This window comes from Cyrtonyx montezumae, unplaced genomic scaffold, assembly GCF_038088225.1.
Source record: "Cyrtonyx montezumae isolate F1298 unplaced genomic scaffold, pur_monq_1.0 scaffold_10, whole genome shotgun sequence".
NCBI lineage: Eukaryota > Metazoa > Chordata > Aves > Galliformes > Odontophoridae > Cyrtonyx > Cyrtonyx montezumae.
Window position 1 is genome coordinate 38,394,087 of NW_027071826.1, and position 23,366 is coordinate 38,417,452.

A 23,366-nucleotide genomic window follows, 5' to 3' on the forward strand; every position below is an offset into this window, starting at 1 on the left:
ACTTGGAATTGCAGTATCACATCTATTATGACAGACCTTATTTGTGATGTTCCTAAAGATTAGATGTAGTTTGAAAGATAGTAGAACTTACATGTCGTCTTGGAAAAAGAATTGAAAAAATATTTTTTTCTTAATGAAAAATATTGGTGTACTCAGTACTGTTCCCAACAGGAGGAAGGAACAAAAATTGTTTGCTTCCAGTTTTTGAAATTATGGATCAATTACACACCATGAATTTGATAAAAATGAATGAAAAAGAGCATCAAATATTTTCAGTCCCTTGTCCTTCCGCATGCTCAGAGAATCAATAAGCACAATGCAGAGCTGATAAATAATTTAAGCTATAATAAAGGAAGCAATAAACTGCCTTTATTCACCTGTGCTTTGAATATGATGCTTTTCATTTATGACTAACTGCACTTTTACTCATATAAAATGATTCTTCTTTCACTTTTATTGCTATCATTTTTAAATATAATTATGTGCATTAAAATGAAAATAAAGTCATTGAAAATCTGTTCTATTAACAGAATTACTCCTATGGAATATTGATCCCAGAAACACAAAGGGCATTTGGTCACATCTTGTCTAAGAATGTCACCTTTATACAGATTGTAGTTATTAATGTTCTAAAAACTTTCCTGATGCAGAACCAGATACAACTGAGGATCTTAAGAAAAAAAAAAAAAGGAAAGAGAAATAATAGAAATATTAATTTAAATAGATAACTATAAGGATGTGACTACACAGATATCACTTTTTTATCTCTGAAAATACAAATATCATTTTTAGTTAGGTTAGAGTGGACTAAAAGCAGTGAAGATATATTTAAGAAAGGTTTTCAGCTGTTGTAGGTTGTACTATTGCTTGATTTGTGCTTTTTCTGAAACTTTGAAAAATCAGATCAGGATTTTTATAAGTTTTGTTCTCATAAAAGCAAAGGCAATTCAAATTGTTCTCTTTAGTTTGTTCATTAGTACAAAGCAATTGGCAAAATGTCTATTAAAATACTCGGGAAAGAATTTCTAAATATACTTCATTGAATATTTGTACCACAGTGGTAATTCTATGCTATCAGAGATCAAGTAAATTTTTCACTGCCGAAGCAAGGTGTCTAAGGGAACTGTTATATGTAATATTTAGTTTTTCTACTAAATTACATTACCAAAAATACTCAAAACTGATAGATACTAAAATGTCAGTTTCAGCTGCTCATCTTTTCAGAGCCATTTGTTTACTTTTCATCATAGAATTAAAAATCTAGATTTAATAGTTCACTTCCAACCAGTAATATATAATTGGACTCAATGCATTTAATATTGCTGTTCACTAATAACCCAGATATCTCATTCAGCCTGCTATATCCAGAATTACTGCAACTATTCAAACACATTGAACAGTGTTAACTATGCCAAAGAAGTAAAGTTATTTACAAAAACACGGCTCAATAAAAGATGAAGAAATGCTACGACTTCTGCCACAGAGTTTTTTATGATATTTTTGTCTTGGGAAACAGTGTTTTCATATGTAGCTCTAATACATTTATACTGAATCTTTTGTATACATTTGAATAGTATGCCCTTATGATACTAGTCACATCACTGGCCAAGAAGCAACACAGTTGGTGAAGGATGAGACTGGGAAGATAGCTATTGTTTGCTGATTTGTATGGTGGGATTTTAGGAACAAGATTTTAATTCTGTCTTTGCTCTCCATTTTTACATATTCAAACTCTGAATGTCCTGAAATGCTTTTCTTCTACCACTTTTTCTGTTTCATGCATTTTCAACTGTGTATGGGAAAGATAGAGCAGAGTTTTTGGAACTCAGGATCTCTAGCTATTAATATCTACACAGAAGGTGACAATGTTCATTTCAAAACAGCAGAATTATTTACATTTTAAGTAAAAATTCCATTATTGTTATTTCATTTTAGCAGAGCCTGAGTATGCTACCTGCTTTTACTGATAGAAATTACTGTTTGTAACACTTTGAGTTTTAAGAAAGAGTTTAGTTCATAGCAAAGTGAACCTTCTGCTTTCAAGTGATTTTGTCTATGAAAAAGCACCCTGCTACACTTCTGCCGAATTCAGGTAGTAACATATTCATAATGGACTCAATTTTTAGATCCATAATTCAATTCAAAAATGACTACAGTATTTCCTATTAATTTTCAAACCCTACAGAACATGTTTTATCAGGAAAAAAAAAAAAAGAGAGAGAGACTGACCAATAATCTCTTTATCAGAAAAGCGCTAAGTGTTTTTTGTGTTTGTTAATAAACTGGAGTTTCTTAGCAGAAACAAATATGCTTGCTCAAGAAGCAAATATTGTTTTCCCTTTGAAAGTGTTGATGTTTAGAGATTTTGTAGAATATTTTCTAGGTTGAGTAGAGATGATTAGAGCCTGTAAGTCTTTTTAGAATTTCTAGATGGAGATGCTTACCCTTGGATTTAGAAATATAGCTTGAAGTTTCTAAAAATCTTGTTCAAAGGATTAAGGACAAGACAGGAAGTGAGTCTGCAGAAAATCAAGAACAGATGCAAGATACCAGATTCCCAAGGCTATGACTTAACAATCACAGCAGTGTTTCATAAGAGTTAACACTGAGCCTTAATCAGCATTCTGTAATGTTCAAATGAACACTGTTGAGCGAACATGAACATTCTTTTTGAAGTGTAACGTCTTCTGGAAAAGATGGAGTTTGTTTGAGCAGAAATGGTTTGGTCATATTAAAAAATGTTTTTAGAAAAGGTAATGGAAAAAAGATGATTATAGATATCCATACGAAGACATGCTTTCTGTCGTTTATGCATTGTATGAAACTTACAGTGAAATATTTGTTTGATTCATATGTGGAGCAAGTTTGGAGGGTGAGAGGTATGGTAACAGAAAGATATTAATAAAAACACATTTGCTCATAAAATTACAAGCAGAACTAGAAAAATCTTTAATCAGCATTCATTAATGTTTTTTATTATTGATAGATCATCATTTTGGGAACAGCATTAGTGTAAGGCTTTACATGGAAGTAATACAGATCAATGGATTAGCCCTTCAGGAGAGGGACTAATTATTTTAATGAGAACATTCTAATTAGGTAGGTTTGATTAAATAATCTTGCACACTTGGAATTTTAATGGGGTTATCATTCAGTAAACATAGTAATGTGTGAAGGATTAATCGTATCTGTTAAAGATATAGAATGCATTTTTTTTTAAGGGTTGAAAAAATAATTTACAAGGTTTGGTGACAGGCTGAATTTTAGAGTTTGAGGTTATAAAGTATTTAAGATACAATATCCAGGAAGTGTATTTATTATTTTTAATAACAATTAATGAATAACATAATTGTATTAGAAAACAAGATTATCCATATTAAAGATAAACATTCAAATTCAAATTCTCGTATTTTGGGAAGTATTAGGGTAATTTAATTTAACTGTTTAAAGAAATAATATTTACTGAAGTACTTTCAAAATTAATATTTCACCCTACTGTTTTACATGCTGTTAGAGACAAGATTATATGAGGGTGGTGGGGACTGATAATTTAATATAATTTAATATTTTTTCATTAAAGATCTAAACTTATTCAATGATGACACAATAGTGGTCCTGTTTTCAATATTTTTTAAGTTCTTTTCATTGACACCGATGATCTAGGCCAAAATTTGAAAAGAGTTTCTGTGAAATTTTAAATAAAAAACACTTAATTACAGTACTGTTGAGGTAGAAAAAAACACATATTTTTTTCCTCTATAGATACATGGTATGTACTTAAACATTAGAGATATTACAAAGCCAGTGTAATTCCAGTAAATATCGTGAAATTACACATCTGAATATTAGGCCTCATATTGCTCTTTCTTTTCTATTACTCCCTGAACTGTAATCTGGCATAATGTCTGTTACGGTACCTATCCAATCACAAGGGCATGTCAGCAATTGTCTAAGTTGAGTTACATGTTCTAAAGTAACATTCTTTTAAAACATTTTTCAGAATAATAGAAGAATAGCAAGATAAGAAAACGTATGGAAAATTGTTTTCTATTCATATTTTTAGAATGGTAAGATATAACATTCTTTACTTTTCCTGCATTGATGCATCTTACATGCCAAACATATTATTTTTCACTGAAAAAATATATGACAGCATGTATTTAAGCTCTGATAGCCAATAATGGTTGCTCACATAAAATTCAAGAAATCACGGGTCAAATTTATGGAAATTGCAGTTATCCTTATTCCACTGGATAATTTAGAAACTATTTCTCTCTTCTGATACAGAAAAGTTTTGAAATGAAGTTTCCAAAATTATTTTCTTTGATAGCTATAGATATATGTTGAATTCATTTTTGGTTAGTATTTCCACAAAAATTGCATGTATGCAAGGCCATTTAAAGAACTGCATGGTTTATGAAAAACAAAATGGATGCAGCAGTTGATTCCTTACTTTTCATACAAAAGTATGCTGTTTAATAAGAAATAAGTTTCAAACAACTACTAGTCACATAAATAATCTCAGAATATATATTAAATTATAAAATCTAATGATTCTTACCAAACAATGTTTGACCATATCGCTAAAAATTTATTAGTTATTACGCTGACTTCTTCTGTCACTGAAGTGTCATCTGAATTCAGAAAAGTAGATTAAACTTCTGTTGGGTTACAAAGCTATACAGAAATTTTGTCCAACATATTATCTTTATTTCTGATATTTAGTTAAATAGGTAGCCATATGCTGGGTTAATGTAGGAGCTCTATGCAGAAGGCTGGAAAAACAATAGCTTTCCTTTGCCTCCTTTGAATAATATCAGCAATTAATATTAAGATGCAGACCCTACTTCACTAATTTGTGCCTAAAAATTTCACCTGCTTTTCATCCTAGCACAATAATTTTTACTTTGAGTAGCATAGGAGTTAACTGCCTTTTAAGAAGCCTAAAGTATTTTTTTTTCTTTTTTTTTTTTTTATTCTGAAAGAATGAACTTCAGACTTAGTCTAACACATAGTAAGGAATTATGAAAAAATAAAAAGGTCTATAATAATAATAGTAGTAGTAGTAGTAATGAAAGAGTTGAGCAATTCTTTACATATAAATTGTTTCAAAGGTGTTTTCAGTCAGGGATTATCTTCATACTTTTTTGATTTTTCTAACCATGAGTGAACTAAGGAAAAATATTTTCTATGTCATTCCCAGCCATTACTGTACTCTCTTAGATTCGAAGTAATTGAAACTGTCAATTGTAATGTTGGTTCTGGAATTATTTTTAAACTATTGAAGTCAGAAATAATAGTAATTGATACATTGTGATAGTCTTGAGTTTTTATTCTGAAACAGTAATATGGGGATTATTTAACAGTTCTATTGTAAAAAAGTGATTACAAAATTGTACCAGAGTTAATTTGTGGGACAGGTGTGAATGAGGATTATAGAAGAACAGAAAGGTGCAGAGGAAATTTTCTCATCAGAATATTGTAAGAGGATATGCAACATACTGCTAATCCTTGGAGGATTATCCTGGAAAGTTTTTTAAATACTTCATTAATCAACTACAACACTAAGACTAGGACAGCATTAATAAAATATATTAGTGGCATCATTCATATAAAATGAATTCCATAGAGGAAGCAGTGAGTAACTTGAAAATGATAATGATGGGGTGGAATTCAGCTGTAGAGAAGAGGCAGCATACTTGGTAAAAAAAAAATAAATAAAAAAATAAATAAATCTGCTAATAAACTTAAGATTGGATTAGTTAGAGGAAAAGACTACATGATATTGTCAACACACAGGTAATGTTGAACTGCTAATTTAATACAATGAAGATTAAATCAAGATTAGGAAGTACTGATGGAAGCATTTCAATCAGAAGTTTTAGTAACCTTACAAAAATCACTGCTAAGTCTTCCTTTTAGGCTCTTATAGTCTGTAGAATGGAAATGTGAATTCAAACCAAAATTGGCATGGAATGAGAGTACTAAAATTATCAGAAGAAATTAAACCCTGCTACAGAAGTGGTAACTAACATAATTTTATTTGTGTTGACTAGCAAAACAGAGGCTGACAGAAAAGGAGGCAGGGGGATAGGAAGGAAAATTGTTCAAAAGATGACATTGCAAACACCACAAATAAAGAGTAATGTAGGTTTCAGAAAAGTGATAGTAACAGAACAAATGAATATTAAATACCCAAGAATAAATTTTTCTAACATTATACTATGATACTGTTATAATCCTAAGATCTGTGATTCTGTTGAACAACATTTATTTACTATTTTAAGGGCAGAAACCTAAGTATATACTATCTGAGATGAAATATTGTAATTTTAATTCTACAGCATATACCACAAAGGGACCAAACAGATTAATCAAGAACTGGTCCTGATCTCTGATAGTCCATAAGATAAATCACATAATCAACACACTGATAGTTTTAGCTATCCTTGGAGTCACAGGACAATTTCATGAAAATTCACGTTCTTGTAAGAACATTCCTAGATTTTAAAATGATAACATAATGATTGCAACACAAAGGAGAAACGTTACTGCGCTTTTATCGAGAGAGTAAAACTGGACATAGTACTACAGTCGTCACCATAAGTACCTGACAGACTGTATTAATCACCTCTCTCCACCTGCCGGCTACACTCTGCCAACCAAACCCTGTGGATTCAGCTCTCACCGCCACAAGGGTGCGCTCCTGACTCGTGTTCAGCTGCATTTCCATCACGAGGTCTATCCCCAGAGCCTGTACCTTCCCAAACTCAGGCTTTCACGTTTTGCCTGAACTCTCAGCTTGTGAGCACTTTCCAACTGGCAGGTCTACTCTCCAGTATTTTACATTCAATGTAGTGCCATCAGTGGGCTGACTGACAGTGCGTCCTACCCAGTCAGTCATCAAAGGATATGAACTCCAGTTGATAGATCTATTTCTTATTAGTCCTTAAAAATGCAATGAATTTCCAATGAAATTCAGATTTTTTATGCTCTTTATTGTACTTAATTTCATTTCTAGGTGAGTTTGACCTTTCTCACACCTTTTCTGTGTATCTTGACATACATATTTGTTCTTCATAGCGTTTCCATTGTTGCTCATGAATATGCAAGTGTATATATATTACATATACATATATATGTATATATGTATCCACAGTTCTCTCAGGTTAACATAGATAGCTGTGTTGAAAGTGTTTAAAATATTGTTTGGTCAGGACAGATTCAAAACAATTTTTTAGTAGGTTTGAGGGTCTCTACTAATCATCTCCCAAATTCTGTAGTTAAAATTTATGCTTAGCTCAGTCTTCTGCTTTGGCTGCAATATTTCAACTTGCCATAATATTTTCATTTTGCATTGGAGCATGCTGAGAATTTTACCTGATATCTAAACCGTTCTGTATTATGGCTGTTTTTCATCTTGTACATAGGAATGAACTGCTTCTGTGTTAAAAGGTCATCTCCCAGAGACTTTTTTGCCCTTCAAAGCAGCTCCACACAGGATGTTGCACACTACCTGCCCAGACAAGCTGAAGTTTGCTTTCCTGAAGTCTAAGCTCTTTCATCTGTTACTCTTATTCCTCACTTTCCTTAGTTTCTTAAATTCTATCACTTGTCCCAATAGACAACACTGCTACTGACTATAACAAAACTCTCAGCTTTACTAACTAATGAAGACCAGTTATATTACGTCTGTATTAGTGCAGCATCACATCTAAGCTTCCCAGAAGAGTTTACAATCCAGGTCTCTCATCATGATTGCATTATCAATGGGCTTCTGAAACAACAGAAAAACTGGCTTGGAGCAATCTCTTATACTCCCGTAATATATGAAATTTTAGACATACTCTAGTGTTTATCAGTTGCCAATCAGTATTGTGAGAAGTTATAGGAATATAATTCTGCATTTATTTATCTAAGGAAATATGAGTATGCTAGAATTTCAGTAGAACCAAATGTTTTACAGGAAATCCTGAAGATATTGGGCCAGTTCTTGTCCACTTCTTACATTACAATGTTTTTACTCATTTAGACAAAGCAGTATGCAAAACAAAACAAAAACAAAACAAACAAACAAAAAACAGTGCTTTCACTTAATGAACCTTTCAAAATGGAATGCATCAGAGACATTTTTTTTTAATATTCACAGACATCCAAGTGTATAGCAGAAGATTTTAGCAGAATAAACATCTTACATTTCTACAGTACATTAAGAGTAGCTCAGGGTGAAATCAAGGGCATTTGGTTAGGAAAAAAGATTTAAAAAAGGAAAATACTTTATTCTTTAAACAGCAGAAGAAAACCTTCAAAAACGGGGAAAAAAATCCATAGAGTTTCCCTTAATTATAATAGAATTCATTATAGACATAATATCAATTTTTAAATTGGTGCCCAGGGGTATTTATCCATAGACAGAATAAGTCAATGAAAATATAAAAGAGTGGAAAGCTAAAGACCCGTTGGAGATAGTAGCTCATCAGAAAACAGGAAAAGTAAAAACACACAACACTGCATGTCATTATCACAATTACAACTATGCTAATACAGCTATAGAACAAATGAGACTTAAAATTTTTCAGAGATTAAAAGTGAAGAAAACTCAATATCTTTATGTTATAAATATCTTAAAATATATACTCAAAAGAATAGGAAGTAATGAAAAGTTGTGTACTAATTAAGTCTACTGAAGCTTTCAAGATAGATCTCATGTAAAATCTAGTTTCCTGTCTACTTTAAAAATTAATTCCCATTCACAAATTGAAGTGCTGAAGTATGAAGTATGTACTCTATTTATTCTCAGTTTTCATTGCCAGTTCATACAAGGATATGAAATCCTTCTGGATGCAATCATGTACTGAAGGAAAAATTTATGGAATTCTGAATAAAATGCAAGATTAAGAGGCACTATGCCTGAATGACGGCTAAGGTAAAATTATGAAAAATAATTAACTATGCAAAATGTTAGAAATTTATTATGATAAAAAGAATTGTAACTAAAGAGAAAAAGAAATTGAATCATTCCTGTGCCCTGAAGGGAACACTGTGTCACTGATTATCTATTAAATATTTGTCTTGGGATTACTTTCCTTTAAGGGAAAAAAAAAAATGTATGCATGACAAGGAAAGGAAGGAGTTCAAGAGTAGAACAAAGCCGTGTATTTTGTACTAATGGAGCAATTATTTATTCATCATTATAAAGCTGTTAGTAACAATGTTATCTGTGATAAGTAATAAGAGACATCTAGTAAGCATTTGGTAATAGAAATTAGAAAGTAATAATATTTAGTAGGTTGAAAGCAATTTGAATTAATCTAAAAATTCATCTTCAAATGGTTGGCTTTTTTTTTCTGTTTGTGCTTAGAGTGATGGCAGCCAAAACAGTTTTATTAATCTGTACTTAATCAAAAAGGAAATGTTTGCATATTCTCCACTTCTGTTCATAAGCGATGATTTTACAATCCTGTATCTGCCACTTAGATGTGTGCTGCGACTTAAAGTCCCAAAATAGTGAATATCATCAATAACTGTCCTCTATTCAGCTAGTCTCAGTGTAAGTCACTGCTTAGTAATGATGCCAAAATTTTTCCTGCTAGCAAATAAGTCTTAATAAGTCTAGTGTTAATAAATCATTTATACTTACAAGACTTTTGGGAAGAGTAAAAGCTCTCAAGTTTTGAATTACATGCAAACATTTAGCACTGAGGAGTGAAGTACTTTGATACTGAACTGAGATCAGCTTTTCCTTGTTTCCTTACAGAAGTAGGAGTTTTATTGGATACTTCTCTTAATGCATATGAAGGTGGATGTTCTATGGCTTAGATATATTACCAAAGAAACTGATATCTAAACTTTCTGAAGATTAAAGTGTGATGAAATACTTTGAATTAATCAGGTCAGTTAGTTGAATTACCATTTAATTTCAGAATTTCAATAACAATAAATTTAAAACACATTGATGAGCCAAGAATAATGCTTGTAATATAAAAATAAATTCTGAAAAACCTTGCTGAAATAAATACTAAAATTTGCCAGTTAACACTGCCCTGCTTCTAATTCTGGTATCTGTAAGTTGGCTAATTATCTTAGTTATAAATTATGTAATCATGAAGCCAGGTAATACACACAAATTCTTTGAGAAGGAAATAGCCAGTGATTATCTTGCCTTTTTATAGTTGCTTGGCAATACAAAAGTGTGTAGGAGGTAGCAGATTTCTAGTTTTCCATCTAAAACTTTTGAAACTGCATCACCTAACTCCCATGAGACATCACCCTTAGAAACAACTGTGCACCTCTCTATTTGGAACTGTTCACTTGCAAAAAGGAATCCAAGATTAATTGGGCTCAAGGGAGGCACTACACTTGGTTTAGCCAAGAAGACCTATAAAACTTAACTGTAAAAATCTGTTTGTTATATTAAATGGTAGGCTCTCAATAATATGTTTGTGTTAATAGTTATTAAATAGAATTCAAACTGAGAGGGCAAGAAGTCAAAGGAAACCCACAAATGCTCTGTAAAATCTGTTTCCAGTCATGCACTCTGTTTCCAGAAAACTTGGAATTGCAGAGTTTTAACATTAGAATGGAAAACAGTCTCACCTAGCATTCCTCTTTACTGAGATCAAGATATGGCCTTGGGAAGTAAGAGAAGACCTGGAAATGGAGGTTTTCTTTTCCTGTGATTGTAACCCACTGGGACAACACAACGTTATTTTAAATTTTATTTAAACAATATATAACTTTTGAGTAAATAAATGAGGTTATTTTTTCCAAAATTCCAAAGTTGTTAGCCAAAAGCTTAGTAATAGATATTATGCTGATTTGTTAATACTAGAAGGAAAAATAATTTTTAAGTCTTTAGAATTTTTATTACTGAAAGGAAATGTAGTTTTTATTTTTATCATAGAAACTATTTTTTTTCCATTAGCACAAGTGAAAAGAATCAAACTTTTCTTTTTTGATCTTAGGTTTAATGTCATATCAAAAATAGATTTTCCTGCTGACAATATATGATTGCATATCACACAGGTGCTACAATAATAATATAGTTAAAAAATACTTCCCAGACTAGAAAGCCATTTATCAACTTTCTTGTCAACAGTATTAAATGGTATATTTATTCTTCATCTATGTTATGGTTTAACCGAGCAAGTGGCTAATCACCATACAGTCCTTACCTTACTCCCCCCCACTTCCCAGTGGGACGGAGGAGAAAATCAGGAAAAACAAACAAACAAACAAACAAACAAAAACCAACAACAACAAAAAAAAAACCAACATGAAGTTGAACTCATGGGTCAAGAGAAAACTATTTACTAAGATAGAGAAAAGGATACTAGCTATGACAATATATATGTATACACATATATATTAATGTATGTAACAAGCGATGCACAGGTAATCACTTAACACCCACCAATAAATGTCAGCTATCCCCCAGAGAAAAGCAGGAGAGACAGATGAAGTCCCACCCCTTTCAAAATTCCTTCTACATGATATCATATTATGATATATCCATCTTATCAACTTTGGTCAGCTGTCCTAATTCTGAGCCCTCCCACCTCCTTGGGACTTTTGCTGCGAATAACCTTAGCTCTGTACAACGTTTAGCAGCAGTTGTAAATAACACTGTCGCCAACATTGTTTTTCTCCTAGAACCGAAACATAGGGAATCATACCATACACTATGAAGAAAATAATCCCACCCTAGCTGAAAATACATCAATAAAGAGTGGATATCCTACTTACTGTGGAAAGTGATACCGGCCCTGGTTGGGTCTCTGATTGAACCATGGGGTTTCTCACAGAGATTGGAGTGACCACAGGACTGCTTGCAAGGGAAGTGGCACCTGCAGGGCCCATCTGTTCTTAGAAGTCAGATTTTTCTAAGGAAAAAAAAATGCATGTATGGCAGATGTTACACAGTGACAAAATGAAATTTTGAAAAGACCAGATGCACAGCTCTTGATGTTACTTAAGTTCACCTAATTTCATGGCGATGTTTCTCTGGGTTTAGTAACATTGTTGTATGTATTAAGGAAAACATTAAAGCAGACACACCTAAAACCATTTTAAATAAAGAGGATTTTTTAAAACTTTCCAACCACTACATTTATTATAAACTCTAAAAGCTGACAATTTAATGAAAAAGAAGGATACAATTTGTTTGCCATCCTGCTTAGAAAGATTTTTTTCCTGTTTACGTGCTTTCAGATAAACACAAAGCATAATTGAATTAAATGTAATCATCTTTTATAAATGAAGATACATAAACCGGTCTCCTTTCTGAGTTTTAAGTGTGCAAAATGATAAATTTTGGAATTGGATTGGATTCTTGGCTTCTGTTCTTTCCATAGCTGGCTGCTGTAGAAAGGCATATTTTTTCAGAAGGCAAAAATTGACAGAAATACGTAGGCTATGTTGGCAAGCAAGTTCACACTTGGTCTTTACCAGTTGGTGCATCAAGCTGATAGTTGGCTAAAAATAAATTACAATAAAAATGTATTGATCTTAAAAGAGGAAAGGAAATAGACATACATATGAGAGAGAGCTATGCAAGCTCAGAAGTCAAATAGGGAAAATCCTGTTAGCAAATATAAACAGTAGTAAAGAGAAAAGATCTTTAGCATTCTTTCATCTATTGATATACTCTCTCTGCTGTTGATTTCTCTACTCCAACCAGTTTTTCTGAATATGAAGACTGTTTGCTGAAGAACCTTGTTTTCTGTATCATCACAGGCTTAGGTAATTTAATAAATTCTGGAGCTAAGTTACTGAACTGAGGGTACCTAAGTTATGCCTTTTAAAAAAGTAATGAAGTTTTATCTACATTTTTAGTCCATTTAAAGATCTAATTGCTTTCTGTTGAACAAAAGTTTGAGGTACATTGTTATAAGTTTTTTAAATTTTGCGTGTAACAAAATCAATATACATTCAGTAGCAATGAAGACCATACTTTTAAAAGTTTTCTAATGCTGTTACCAAACTGTTTTGATTGTTTTTCATTTCAGTTAGTTTATAATCAACATATCTATAAATACACTATAATACATGCCTGGCAAGCACTGTTAGTGGGCTCTTAACTGTGAAATTGTTATCCAGTGTTTGTTGTTACTATCCAGGCCAAGAGTCCTAGGAGAGTAAACTCTCCTTTATTATCAAAACAGCACATAAACTGAATGTATATTCTCTAATGATCTAAACTGCATGGTTAAAGATTCTCAAAGACTAAGACCTTAGATCACCTCCAAATGCATAAGTAAATCAGGCTCAACTTTAATGAATCAGAGTCATGGAATGTCTTGTGTTAGAAAGTACCTAGAAGATAATCCAGTCTTCATGAATGGGACATCCACAGCTTCTCTGGAAAGCACGTACCAACACCTCACCAGCCTCTGAGTTTTCCCCCTAAAATCTGAACGAAACTTCCCCTCTTTTATTTTAAAGCCATTCTCACTTTCACTTGCAGACTGTGTAAAAACTAATTCCCTTCCAAGTTATAAGCTTCCCTCAAGGGCTGGAAGACCACAACATAGTCTCCCTGGAGCTTTCTCTTCTCCAAACCAAACAAGCCAAGCTCCCTCAACCTTTCTTCACAAAATAGGTGCTCCAACCCTCTGGTCATCTTTGTAGCCCCCCTCTGGACGTGTGCCAACAGCTCCACATCTTTCTTGTGCTGAGGGCCCTAGACCTGGATGCAGTACTCCAGAGGGTATCTCACAATGACAGAATAGAGGGAACAATCACCTTTCTCACTCGGCTGGCCACCACCTTTTTAATGCACCCCAGTTGGTCTTCTCTGCTGCAAGCACAAGCTTTTGGCTCACATCCAGCCTTTCTTCCATCAGAATTGCTAAGTCCTTCTCTGTAGAGCTATTCTCCATGCGCTCTACTCTGTGTGCATATCTGGGATTGCCTCGACACAAGTGCAAGATGCTGTACTTAGACTTGTTGAATCTTACTAGGCTCCCATGGGCCAACTTCTCAAGTATGTCCACATCTCATTGGATGGCATCCCTTTCTTCTATTGTGCCAGCTGCACCATTTGCACTGTCATCAGCATACTTGCTGATGGAACACTTGATCCTATTATCTATATAATTGAAAAGGATGTTAAAGAATATCCATCCCAAGATGGACCCCTGGGGGACACCACTTATCACCAGCCTTCATCCAGACAGAGATACTTTGACCACAACCTTCAGGCTGCAACAGTTCAACCAATTTATTATTGTCAACGGTTTACTGGGCTGGTTCAGCCCGGTTCCACAGTGATTGGTGAGGGGGCCCACGGACCCATGCCCCAGGAAAGAGGGAAAGGGAAAAGGGAAAGGGGCCTAGAAAACAAAACAGTGGCAACGATCTGAGGAGGAAAGCTAATTTACTAAATAAGATATCAGAAAGCAAAATGACAATATAATACAATATAATTGGAACTGAAGTAAATAAATGAAATAAAATGAGCAAGAGTGTCCAATAAACTGAAGGCCTTACGCTAACACTGAAGGCGGACAGCAGCGAGCACCCACTGCTGAGTTGATCCTAAGGGAAAGAGAGAGTCCCATGACCGCATACAGTTTTTATCTTTCCCTCTGAGCATAAACACATAAAAACGCAAAACTTCACAAAGTCCTCTGGGGAATGTAGTTCTTCTTCTCTTCTGAGACAGGTATACCTGGAACTATCGATGATCCATGGAGCTGGAGCATTAACTTTTTAACTCCAAATGCACTACATGATGTTGGGATGTGGAATACCAGTACCAAAAATCATAAAACCATGACAATCATTCATTCCTTTCTCCCCATAACAGCTTCCATGGGGATTTAATCCAATAGTTCCTTAAACAGCCAAACTTTCACACTTCTGGGTCCATACATTTCTTTTTGCTAGACCCATACTCCTCAAGATCACTAACACAACTTTGCGTAGATTAGTCTGCATTCTAGAAAAGGTGAACACAATGAATGCAACTTTAGAATTGCTGACTTCTCGTGTCAGCAACTTAAAAAAATGAAACTTTTTTTACTCACCTTTCAGAACTTAATTTAAATTTGAAGATAAAATGTACTTGAAAAATAAGAACTTTTCCTTAAAAAAAAATATATATATATATATATTTTATATAAGATGAATATATTTGCCTGAGTTGACAAATCATTTTCAAGAGATAAATTTTATCTGGTATTAGTTATATACAAAAAATTCTTGATAGTATGTAGGGCAAATAACCCCAAAGAACGGTACTCAGAAAGATTAGCATGGAGGATGGTATATTTTTGTTAGGCTTATATGGATGGTACACAGATAACTGGTAAATAGAGGCTCACTTTTTCAGACGGTCAACGCTCAACAATGACACCACAAGGGAGGGACCTCCAACAAAAGATCCTTCCCTGGTCGTGGTCAGCCCTTAAATGGGGTCTGGGAGAGGTGGAGCCAGACTCCACCCCTTCCAGTCACACAGGTACATTGCCTTCACCTGTGCCCCTGCAGCTGACTCGGTGCTTGCCTCAGGTGATCAATCAGTGGTTCAGGCCCTGATTCAACAGTTCCCATACATAGTGAAATTGTAACAAAACCTGTGAATTGTAGAAAAAAAAAATGTAAGACATGACTAGCCTGGATCTTCAGTCATTTGTAGTTAAGAGGAACTCCTCCACCAAGAAGTAGAAGAGTCTAGAAAAAGATGACAATTCTAAGTAATTCCATACTCCTGTTGGAAGTTCAGTTTCATCTGGGAAGTTGTTCAGAGAATTTTAGTAGTTTAGATGTCACCATTCAGAATGAATCTGCTTTACTGTCCCTTTGATCTTAACTGGCTTTTGTGAAGCACAGTTACTACTTTCCTTTACTTCTGTGTTTTTCAACGTTTACTCGAATCTGTGATAGAGACAAATGGATTTATCTTACAACTTTAGTGCAGGAACAAGCTTTATTACTGTTATGTTACAAATATAGAAATCAAGAAAATAGAACTTTGGTTTAACAGAAAAAAGGTTCCATACATTTTTGTTTCCAGCTTCTTCTTTAAGGAGTTCCTGCACCAAGTTCAACTTCTGTGTTCAGTAGACCTTAAGAAATAATTTCTTGGCTATATTTCAAGAGTCATTTAGCTCTTCAAAAAGCAGCTTCCTTAGCATATTTTCCTGCATCATTTGAGGAGCTGCCAACCCTATCACATTCATTTCCAATGAAAAGTTTAAAGAAATTAGATTTCTCATCTCATTATGCAGTGCGCAGTACATCATACATGTCTTCAGTGAAGTTACTTTGAAATTAAGTGGTAAACAGCATCCAACATGAAACAGCATCCTTATTGCATCAGAAACTGGAACAAATCTTTGTCTTACTGTGTGTGTGGAAATTATAGCAAATGCTGAAATGAAGTGTTCAAGTTTACCAGAAGTTCATAAACTACCTTAAATGTAACAGGTCAGCGGAGCTAAAAATCAAGAACAATTGCTAACCACGCAACTTTAATATGCAAGAGATTATACTTATTGAAATAGTGGCTGTTTAGTACAAAATCTCTCTTGTACACTGTTGTTTTTCTTAGTAGTTTCTGTCTTGGAAAAAAGGATTTCTGGGTTGGCTACTGCTCAAATTCCAACATTTGAACTTGCACTAAGCTGTAGGCGCACACAAGCACAGTAATGTAACACTACAAGCACAGAATGGAAGACACCTGTAAACAACTCTGGCCTCATCTATAACCTCCAGCACTTGGCTATGATCCTATCTACTCATATGAATTTTAAATAGCCTAGTTTCCCACATATTCACTTGAATTCCAGTGAAATGCTCACAAGTAACATAGGTCTTCATTCCCTAGGCTTCAAACTGTCACTGCTTTCAAGGCATTTTGAATTTAATAATGCTTTTAAATATTCACCATAAATTATTTCATTTCTAGATTTTGAAGTCCAACTCTTGGCAAAGATGATTCCTGCCTGACTCAACCTATCTAAACAGGTTTAGAGTCACAAAGAATTTATTATTACATATTGAATCTTTGTGAATTGCTACTAATAAGAGGTAACAAGTACACTGCAGCACAGTAGATATTTAAATCACTAACAGTTCCAGAGAATAATGATTTTTCATACAGAGGGTCACTAGAGTGATTTGGGGATTTTTACAACATTGTTTTTCTACAGGAAAAAATGTTAGAACTGGGACCATAATTAAGCATAAGTTTAACATAAAAAAATTCTCTGAGTTATGAAATACATCTCAAATAGTTGGTGATCATAATAAATTTATATTTTATAAAGGAATAAAAAGCTAAAAAGTTTTCTAAAATATGATGTTTTATATGTCAAAGTTAATTGTGTAAGTGCTTACAGTTTGTCTTAGGCCTCTTTATAACCAGTGATGTGAAATAGGTTCTTTCAGAGAACAGTACAGCCTCACTAAGATTTTTACATTTTTGATACTCCTATGGTCAGTGGATAGATATTTGCTTACTTTTGGATCACACATTTCTAAATCTCAAAATTATGATAGATGAAGTTTGCTCCATAATAGTATTGAATGGTAAAAGCAAATTCCTTCTGTGAAATTTCAGAACTGGCACAGGCAAAGTAAAAACTACAAGTATGTTGCTGAGATCAACAAATTTGCTCAATACTCTATAGTAAATTTGGAAAAGTAAGCAGTGTTTTGAGGAAGCGAACTGCATAACAGGTATGAGTATAGTTATTCAATTGATTTGATGGAGTATATACTGAAAGTCTTCAAAAATGCTTAGTGAATATTGATAGCACATATTCACAAATAGGCCACCTATAACTGAAAAAAGTTCAGGTGCACTCTTCACATATGATGTTGTCTTCTAGTTGTATAGAAAGAACTCAGAATTTGAACATAGGAAGTGCTCAAAATAATATTCTGCTTAGTGTCGACTGATAGTCAAAAGGCAGACAAATTATGAGTTTGGATATCCAGGTGGGACAAAAGAGCACAAGTAGGCTAGCAAAATACAACTAGAAAAGTCTTTGATTTCATTATCACATTTATACATTTATGTTTGTTTGTGATTATCTACATTAAACATAAATAAATTATTAAATGGCAAACAGTTGAGGCAAAGGAGAGAGACAGAGAGAGTGGGAAAGCCAGGGCAGGTGGACCTGTGCTCCTCCGCTCCAGTCACTCAGATGCTCATTTACTGGTTCAGGATGTGACCAGGCAATTCCACTGTACTACTTATATCCCAACACTGCTTCTAAGTGATCATTGTAAAAATGAAAAAATGAGCTATTCTTTTCTGTTGTAATGTTGTTATATTTTCCAAAAAAGTCAAACAGAGTTTAGTCTATCGTTTTCTAATAATCTTTCCTAAATTTCAGATCAAAATATACATGTTGTCTTCGAGAGTAGAAGTATAATTATTCTTGTTAATTTTGACACATATGATTTTGAGACTTCCTTAAATATACATATAATACCAAAGTTTGTTTAATTTTGTAATAAAGAATTTTTCCTGAATTCCACTAGCATTCAGAAATAATTTTAATTTTTCCTCACTTCCAATTCATTCTGTGAAGTTACTTGTTAAAAAAAATAGCATTGCACAAAAGTAAATCTGCAATTAGTAAACCACATAATGGAGCATTTTTTACCTTTTTATATTTCAATACAATAATCCAGTATATGAGAAGAGTGTAAAAAGAGCCTTTTTTTTTGCTATATTTTCAAACAATGCTGCCTTTCAGCTTTGTCCACTGTTTCGTATTATTGTAGATTTCTGCCATTAATGTGTTTTAAAAGTAGAATTAGAAGAAATGAGACGTGAAACCACAGTATTTGACACAAAAGAGTTATAAGAAAGTAGAGAGATCTGGATAGGCTAGATCAGTGAGTCATGTCTAACTGTATGGCGTTCAACTAGGCTAAACACTGGAGGCAGCCCCTGGGTTGTAACAACTGCACACAGCAGTTTAGGCTTGGGGAAGAGTAGTTGGAAAGTTGTGTGGCAGAAAAAGACATAGTGTTACTGGTCAATGATCAGCTGGACATGAGCCTGCAGTTTCTAGGTGGCCAAGACTGATGTCATCCTGGTCTGCATCTGAAACAGTGTGCCAGCAGGACTAGGGAAGAAACTGTTCCTATGTAGTCATCATTGGTGACACTACACCTTCAGTTCTATGCTCAGTTTTGGGACTTTAGTTATAGGTAAGAACAGAGGAGAGCAACAAAGCAGGAGCAGCGAGACATCCAAGCAGTGGCTGAGGAAGTTGGAGTTTAGAGTGGAGTAAAGGAAGATCAGGGGAAACTCCATCACTCCTCTGAAAGGACATGAGGAAATGGCCTCAAAATTTAGCCAAGGAAGCTGTGCATATTAAGTAATGAGCCCTGAGACATATTTCAAAATAGTGTGATGTATAAAACATTCCCTGGTTAAACTTCTAATTGGGATGCATCCAATTAATTGAATTCTGATGGTTGAAAAGTAAAATGAGATGTCAGATATGAATGGGAAAGTCAAAAGAGTCTCTCTGTGCTCTTTCTCAGAGCACTTACTTCTTGAAGGGATTAGTGACAACCGTACCCTGAACTAGAAGATGTCCCCCCACAATTCCATTTCCAAGAGAAAACTGAAAACTTACCACAGCAAAATAGACAAATAAATTTTACTTTTCATGCATATTTAAGGTCAAGTAACAAACAAAAAACAACAACAAAAAATACAGCATCTACAATCCAGCTTGGCAAAATTACCGATGAATCTGAAAAGGACTAGTGGATGATGTATGGATGCTCTATGCTGTGCAGTACCCAAATTGAATATGTTATCAATGGACAACTAAAAAGGAGAATGTTAAGTAAGATTAAGAACACATAGCATCTCATTTGATATCTGTCGACTAATACTTCAACAACAGTGTCCGTGAATCAGAGAGAATTCTGATAGTGTGAAGAGAGCATTACAGCTAAAGAAGTTAAAGGAGCTAATGTAGCTATCTATAAAGAACACAGTCTTGGAACTGAAATGTTGAAGGCTGCTTTACAATCTGGAAGCCAACAACCAGAAGGTTAGATTTTTCTCAGTATCTATCACTGAGTGCACATTAGAGAAGATTAAGTTACTATGCCCATGGTTTAACAGAGTAAATTGGCTATTAGAAAAATCATTTGCTGCTATGGTGGATTTTCTGTAATTGTGAATTTTTTATTCAGTACTGTTTTCCAGAAGAAATGGGAGTTCAAACAGGAATCAATTCAGATTTGAAAGGTCAGGAAGGCAACAGAAAATAAAATGCCATACTTGGCATAGACTGCAACTCTGTTAATTAAAGGATATTTAAAAAATGAGAAGAGTTCTTGTAATTTATATCTCAGCAAAAGCTCATTTTAATTGCCTGTTTTCCTTAGATGATCATATTCCCACTTAGAGTAAGCAATACTATCCACCTCTTCCTTCAGTAAAGTGACTAAAAAGGAAATCTTTGGAAGAAGTGGAGAACAAAGTCCTGTAGCACAGTATTGTCCCTGCTATACAGCAAAGACCTCCGAGCAATGGACCTCTCAGCTTGCACATTTTTATGTTGAAGAGCTTGCTGAAAGGGTTCATCAAGCAAACTAGATAAGGATTTAATGGGTGAAACTATTAATAAAGAAATAAAAGTACAATGTCACAAGTATTTTATGAACCTAGTAGATGCTTTCTTCAGGTCCTAACTATTGAAGGTACAAGTTATTGTTCTCAGAAAAATTATCTTTTCTTTTATTCATCTATCTCCAAGAAATCCATATATCATTGATCCCACACTGGTTCTTCAGCCAAGGTATCCATCTAGCTTTCTACAGGACTGTGGGCTTGTTTTCATTAGAATTCCTCAGCACACATGCACAACTGTGAAACTATACAAAGTCCATATACTTTGACATTTCTGACTGTTTTCATACTTTTTCAAAGTTTTAATTCATTTAATAACAGCAACAAGACATTTTTAATCTCTCCTGACTACGAGACTGGTGCATATGCAAGAGCCAGTGATTCACACTGCAGTTAGCATGAGTAGGTGTAGGCCCATGCTGCATACATGGCATGGCTTCCAGGTTACTATAGTGGTGCACAGAATCTTTGGCTGCAGAACAAATTCAGCCAGTTCATAACAGGGGGCTGCAGGCAGATCCTCACTTTGATACCAGCAGTTACACAACCTGTGTGGCCTTGCCTGAATACAAAAGGGCAGCAAGAAGTACTCATGAGTATACCATTAAGGAATACAGCTGTTTTCTTGAAAAGAAATTCTGTGGCATCTCAAATAATCTAAATTGAGAATTTCTCTCCATGGACAGCACCTGCTCTGAGTAGCATACCATGCAAATATCCATCTGGCATATATCAGTATTTACATGATAAGAGAGTGGCCAGTATCTGAAGGGACAAAAGACTTAGGATCTCTGTTCCTCTTATTCTGTGTTTTTAAAAAGCAGATATATTATTAAACCATTTGTTTGCTGGCCTCTCTTAGATACAACACTAGTATCTCTTAATTTTCCCTTAAAGTTTGTACTGTTGAATACATACGCATAGTGAGTAGCTGGTTCTGAAATGGGTCAGATAATTCTTTCAGTATATTATTAAAATTATCAGTAACAAAATCAATTAGAAAATGCTAGATTGCCTAAAAACAAACAAACAAAAAACAAACAAAAAAACCCTAAAGCAATGGGTATATTGGAAATCTAAAGCATAGTAAAAGTAGATTCTGAGATAAAGCTGAAAAAATAGAAAAATTATGTCTTATCAATGTATTTCACAAATATTGAATATTGTATTGCAAAATCAAATGAACAACTACCCTCCTCCAGTTCTCAAGATTTCAGAATTGTCTAGAGCACACCAATATATAAATTCAGTGTGATTCATATTATTCCTCTTTATAAAAGTATAGGCAACCCTATTGCCATATTTGCACTACCTCCTTGCCTCTTGATCACACTTAATTGTGGAAAGGCACAATGCAGTTCTTGTTTTTGCTGATGCATAAAAATAATTCCAGTTCTGTGATTAGATTTTATTCACTTAATCATCAGCTTCTTAGATGCTGTTCAACTATTCTTTCATTCATGAGTAATGTTTGTTTGGTCTTTGTCAAATCAATGTAAAATATCTTTTAAAATAAGAAAAGAAATATTTAATATTTTTTACAATAAAAGTCTATAATTTCCATTAAAAATGTTTAAAGAATATTTAATATCTTAAGTTCTTAATATAATCTCTGAAAATATAGTGACAGCTTATTTTTAAGCATTAGTACTATTGAAAAAGCAGTCTTTTTTTTTCTCTCCTAAGAGAATTATTTGGAAAATAGTGAAACTTTCACTATCTTTTGCATAATATATTTATTCCATACTTGTCAAAGAAATCATATATATCCCAGTTATACATGTGGCAAAGTCATACCTAATTTTGTCTGTATCATAGTCCTATTGCATTCCTTCAATAACTCCAAAGAGATTGAAATACCCTTAAAATCCAGAACTAAGCAATGTGAATTAATAGTATGTCTGATGTGGTTAATATTTATATAGGAAAAGACTCTAGGAAAAAACATGTAAAGTATTTAAGCACAGTCCATAACTTCTGATTCATTAAGCTACATTCAGAAACATCAAAAACACATCTACATGTAACAATGCAAGTTTACAAAATGAAGAAACAGATCTGGCATTCTCTAAGTCTACTGGCATAAACTAGCAAATTTATGATCAAGCACAGATGACAAACTCTTGAAGTCTACATTTTTAGAGCTGTCGCAGTCATCTTATAAATTATTCTGAATCTAGATCTACATAAATAACAAAGACAGATGCACAATGCTATTGCCAGCTTTACAAAATATTACCCAAGTCAGCAAGATGTTGCAATAAATAGGTTAATCATTATTAATGCCTTTGATATTCACCATAACAATATTAATCAAGATGAATTAATGTGGAGCTAATGTGAATGCAGTATGAATTACTGATTATATTGGTTTGTAAATTCAGTTTTTGATGACAGATTCAATCTCCTTCACACACTTCACAGAGAGCAGGAACAGGATTTTTAACAGCACGTTCAAACCCAAACCATTCTGTGATTCTATTATTATTCCATATATACTATGGACTTCCATGCTAGTGTTGATACTTAGATTAAATATTTTTCCCCACAAATTTTTGTTTTGCAGATGTCTCTCAAAACAATGTCCAATCCAATTTTTTTTCTCCTTTCAATTTCATTTCCAAATAGCAGTACTGGTAAAAAAAGCTTTTGTCCCAGCTGACTAGCAGTGTTGAATAGTAACATGACTGCATTTTCCTTGAGAAAACAGTAATTTACCTGTTGAGTCAATGGAAAGAACTCTTTC